Genomic DNA, 6000 nt, shown 5'->3' on the forward strand with positions numbered 1-6000 from the left:
GCTGCTTGAATGTTTTGCAGATGTTCCACTTAGACCAAATCTGACCCCCTATTTCCTCCCAAATAAGTCGCTTAAACTCTCCCACCAGTGCATTTACTCGAGAGCGCATACTCCCCCATCCTGGCAAGTTTATAAGTGTAGAACATATTCTTATGAAATTTCCACCTAACTGCACACACGCACACACACACATTTACACAGACACACACACACACTCCCACCCACCGAGCCTCTGAGCGTGGCAGAGGGTAAGGGAAAAAAAGATGAGAAACTGGTGAGGCGGAATGGAAAGGAGGAGGGAAGTCAGCCCAGTGGTTACTCCCCTGTGCGGAGGCGCGCCCTCCTTGGGCCTCTCACCCCCCTTTGTGCCTTTGGTTTGAAACATAGGGGGTGGCCCGGATCCGTTTCCCCCAAAGTGCTGGGAATCTCGATTTGCCAAGCGCTCGGGCACGTCCGCCTAAGGTGCTTCGGGGCTGTCCGGGCGAGCCGAGGCCGAGCCGGGCCGGCCCCGCGGTCAGCTCGGAGCCTCGGGCGGGCGGCACCGCCCAGCCGCCACGGCCGCGCGTGGCCCGGCGGGGCTAACAAAGGGCGCCGTGGGGCGCGGGGCGCGGGCACGTGACGGCTCGAGCGCCGCGTCGCGGGCCCGCCGCGGGGAGGGGCGGCCAGCTCGGGGTGCCTGGTGGCTTCTTGACAGAAAAAGCCCTGCGCGCCTCGGGCTGGCTGCGCGCCGGGCCGCGCTCTGCCGCGAAGAGAAGTACTTGTCTGGCTCTGCGGTGGAGAAGCCGCACCTCTCATCTCCAGCTCTCACTTGAAAAGCACTTGGGAAGAAACTGTGTGTGCGGGGAGGGCCGCGGGGTGGGCCGGGGCCAGGCTGGGAGGCTGAGGGGGGCCGGCTTGTGGGTGGATGGGGAGGAGGTTGAAGAAACAGCTCCTTTCTGAGTGACAGGACTCCTTTTCAAAGGGCAAACAAGGAACGGGGGTGGGGGAGAACCTCCTAATATGAATAGGAGAATTTTCAGGGTTTCGCAGTTACTCCCACTCCTCCCCTTTTTAAGACAGAGATCTCTCTTTCTCTTTCTTTCTTTCTTTCTTTCTTTCTTTCTTTCTTTCTTTCTTTCTTTCTTTCTTTTTCTTTCTTTCTTTTTCTTTTTCTTTCTTTCTTTCTTTCTTTCTTTCTTTCTTTCTTTCTTTCTTTCTTTCTTTCTTTCTTTCTTTCTTTCTTTTTCTCTTTCTTTCTTTCTTTCTCTTCCCTTTTCTCTTCCTTTCCTTTCTATTTTTAGGTAGGAAGTGCGTGTGCAAACGGGTCTTGATGCGTTTCAGGAGAAAGACTGATCTGTTAACTTTTAAACATCTTTTGGGGTTGGTAAAAATTGCTGAAACATTTTAACATGTTTTTGTGGACTCTCTGACCAGACTGGATGAGGCAGCAGAGTCACCCTCTCAGACAGAGGTCTTCAGTTAAAGATGGTGTGTTTGTGAGGGAAAGCAAGGGAATACCTTGCACAGTTCTCCCTCACCCCAGTAACAAAACCTGTCACCCCTCTACTTCTTACTAGAAAAGGGATAGTGCCCTTATTTGTACACCTCTAAGGTGATTATTAGATGCCTCTGTGAAAAAATCAGGTTGGGAGAGGACAGCTCATCTCTCACACACATGGATTTTTAAAGCCTGCCTGTATCTATAGTTTAATCTTAGAAACACTTTTATTATGTCCATTCTCAACCCTAGCTATTTTTTTTAATTGTTGAAGGGCCATGCCTTAGAGAGGAGAAAACTTTCTTTTTAAAAAGATTTAAACCCACAGTACCAGTTGTTTGTTGTTGTTATCATGATTATGATGGTTATTATGTCATCCCTCCTTTTTGCACTTGATCTGATGAGAGAACTTTTTAAAAGAGTGTGAAATGAAGGACACAAAGACAGTATATCAATGAAAAGAAGAAAGTGGCCCTTTTAATGAGAACTAAAGAAAACCCAAATGTGATGAAGTGTACCGTAAAAGCTGCTTCAAAGTCCATCTTAATTCCCTTGGGCTCAGTCATCACGAACTTGTGGTAATTGGGAGTTCTTCACGGAGGTAAGGCGGCCATGGGTGGGAAGTCAGGCACATGCACCTCCCTGCCCTATCATTCCAAATACATTTTAACCAGGAACTTGGAGATTTTACAGAACTCAGGTTTGGCTACTTCACTTTCAGACGCTACCTGCCCATTCCAGTGATTTGTTTCCTTCCCGAGGAATCGTCCTCACTAAGGAAGCTTCATCCTCCTGCTCCCCCGCAACCCCCAGCGGGTTGGTATATGCTGGGCCATATTCTAGGTTTTGACTATTATTTTGTGATCAACTCTGTTTAATTTTTCTATTTATTTTTGGACCTCAGCCTTTCTGGATCACAAAAGTCCCCACAAGCAACACAGCAATAAATCCAAGCAAAAATAAGACAGATTTCCTCATCGATGTGTAATAAAGTTAAAGGACATTGTTTTGTCAGACAAGCGCTAAGTAGAAAATAAATCTCAGAGTCTGGGGAAACAAAACGGAGCGCTGCTGGCGTGTGTGTAAATTTACTTTTAAAAGCAATAAATCAATGTTAAATTAAACAGCTGGGTACCCTGTCTAGGAGAAGGTTCAGTGTTTAAGAAGACCTTGATGGGAGAAATGTGCTATTTAACAAGACACCAAAAAAAAAAAAAAAGTTAAATTTTTATTGTGAGCTGAGGCAAGACTGGCCTGGGAACTTCTCTGAACTTCATAGAGGAAGAAGAAGCAGCGTGAATTGTATCCACTTGCCATCCTGAGATCTTTACATATGTTTTCAGGCATCAGGAGGCAACGAGGTTTTGTGGAAATGTTTTAGATGTTTTGGAAATTGTCAATTAAGCTCTCAGATCCTCTCTTTATTGGCTTAGGTTTGTTGGAGGAGGGGTTATGATTTTTCTGTGATTTTTTTTTCTGTAAATACTATAACCTGTGGAGATATTTTAATGAGCACATTGAACATATTCTTATCAAATGGTTCCTTTATTCTCAATGTGGCTGTTTTGCACAGGAAATAGCATAGTAGAAAATAAAGAGATCTGTTATTTCATATCTATCATGCTTGTTTTAATTGAGAAGTAAACCTGGGAGTGGAGTAGCATTTAAAATTCAACTGGAATATTGTGATAGTCCTTTTCTAAGGTTTCTTTCTTTCTTTCCTTTGTGGTTGGTTGTTGTTGATGGTGGTGGGTTTTTGTACAAAACACTTCACTGGGAAAAACTGTATGTGTGGGGTTGGGGCAGGGGCCAGAACAATAGAAAACCTAAGCTCTGGCTCTGTATTCTAAGAACAGTGCGAATCAATGAGTTATTACAAAGGCAATCATCAATAGCAGGAAATTAGGAGAGTTTAAGCCTAGCATATATGTACATTGGATTTCTGTCCCTCCACTCCGAATCTTAAAGTAAAATTCTGGAAGGGCTCAACAGAAGTACTTTAGAAAGCAGACATATTACTGAGATGAGCCCTCTTGGTTTTTCGAATTCAGATCGACTGGCTTAAAAGAAAAATAGGGGGTTCTTGCCTATACAGAAACCAGTAGATTATTCTTTATTCTTTACTTTCTTCATGTCACAATCTCAGCTTTGTTTTGTTAGCCCAGTTCCACAGAATACTCATATAATTAGGTAACATCATTTAAACCTTAAAAAAAAATGGAAAAAGTGCTGTCTTTCCCCTCAAGCTACAAACTAACAGGCGTGTTTGGCAGCATCCTAGCTACCTTTGACTTTTCTTCAGCCAAAGGAACTATCAAAGACCCGGTTGCCTAGAGAAGACTGAAGTTATACTATTTATATTTAGAAGGCAGCATTCAGTTTCCATGACCATCCGTGGCATGTTAAGTAAATCTGTGTCTTATGCCACTCAGAGATAGCTCAGATTGCCCGTCAGGAGGAGTCTGGGCAAGCCTTATAAACTCAGAATGACTTCTCAAATCCTGCTAGGTTTTCCCAGCGATGTGCTTTCCTGTGCGCTGAAGCCCTGGGAGTCATGTCAGCCCAAGGTGAGCCTTTCAGGTGCTGCTCTTTGTCCCCATCTGGATAGGAAGGTGCAGAATTAGACACTGGGCTGGTTTGAGGGGGGCGGTTTGAGTGGGAATGGAAAGGCCGCTTGTTCTAATTAAAGACAATAAGCAACCCTGTGAGGAGCTGTCCTTTAGCCTTAGCTTGAGGCAGAAAGGGTCCTGTCTCACCTCAGTAGTAAGCCTGTTTGAACTGGCTGGTGGGGCGAAGAGTCGAAGACAGCAGGTAGACCTGGGCTCAGGTGACACCAGGCCGGTGTTAAAGTCGCAACAAGTACATCTCCAAGTCCCTCTTTGCCTCCCAATTCCCTGGTCTCTGTGCTCTGTGCTTGACTCAGGCGCACTTTGATTCTAACTTTGCTTGCTAGATGGCGCTCGGCGTCTCAGGACATTCCATTTCAGAATTGAAGCGGCATTTTAGCACCGTTGTTCTCAACTAGTTGTGGGTATTCGATTAGCACAGCGCTAGCAGTGTTATTATTGCCCTTGTTTTTGACACCCTTGTTCACTTTTTGATTAAAGTGGCGTTCAGGTGGGAGTTACCCATCTTAATCTGTGTAATAATAAAATTCAGTGAAACTCTGCACCTGAATTGAGGGCATATTTATGACTCAATTACTCTTTGTGATGCATTTCAGAAAGCACTTGAGTAACTTTTCCTCCAGTAATCTGATTGAGGTTTTCAGGAAGAAGATAAATCAGCAGGTCCAGATGGATACTTACAATCCTTGAGGTTTACCACAAGAGTCCACCTCCCACTTTACCATTACTACCCATTCCCATTTCAAGATGAATTAAGCTGATCTTAGGGAACTTATTACTTTCATTTATCATTTGTGGTATACCATTAATTGATTTTAAAAGTGTCATAATTTGTTTAAAACCCAAATACTGAAATCCATACCCACAGAAGATGTTTTTTAATATTGGTAATAAAAGCCTATACAAAGCTTGTTTCACAGGAAGGGTGATTTATGGATTCTAATGTATATTTATTTCAAACACTAGTGACTCTTCTTAGATATTCAAAACACTTTTTAAAACTCCTTTGTATTGAAGCACAAACAGAAAATCAATAGTTCTAAGTTTCTGATGGAAAAAATTAAGATGAGCCAGAAAGAATTGTATATTGTTTTGTCGAATGAAGATGTCATTCTTACAGCACGCACTGCTCTCACACTAGTGTGTGTCCCTTAAAGACAGGGATGCAGGTGAGGAAGGCAAATGGAACAACAAAAACAAAAAAACCACCCAATCCTCTACATAGGCATCTTACAAACACTTTAACAAGAGAGAGTTTAACTTGTTACTTGCTTTTAGGATTTAGAGAACTAACTTGTATGGAAATGTTCCACCTTTGGGAAAATCAATAACAGAGCTGTGTGGTTTGGAAACCTTTTATCAAACCTTGGCTGCTTTGGTGAAGAACCCCGCAAAGTCTCTCTCTAGGTGTTAGGCTGAAACTAGCAGGCGCTGAAAACCTAAAGCGGAAAATTTACAACTTGATCAGCCCCAGCCACACACCAAAAACCTGCTACTGCTGCAAACATATGTTCCAGATTAAGTTAAGCAAATGGCTCTTGTTCCTCAGGGTTGAAAGTTGATCATGAAAATTCAAATTTGAGTGAGTTGTGCTTCCAATGGATCACCGGATCCTCAAAAGCTTATAAATCCCTCCCAACTGTTTACTCGAGAGATTTCATATACTTTCTTATCTTCTTGAGAGCTTAATTGGGAATCTCCTGGAAATTTAATCCAATCAGGTATTATTTTCCGGGAACACATATAGTTTTAAAAGTTGGCTAAGTTGAAAACGAGGTGTATTCTTCCTTCTAATGTTAAAATGCTAGATAGCTAACATGTAACTCAGTTGTTTTAATGCTGTATTTCCTCACATACATACTAACTTTAAAAAGCAGAAATTAAACTGCCGATTTA

This window comes from Zalophus californianus, chromosome 5, assembly GCF_009762305.2.
Source record: "Zalophus californianus isolate mZalCal1 chromosome 5, mZalCal1.pri.v2, whole genome shotgun sequence".
NCBI classification, from domain to species: domain Eukaryota; kingdom Metazoa; phylum Chordata; class Mammalia; order Carnivora; family Otariidae; genus Zalophus; species Zalophus californianus.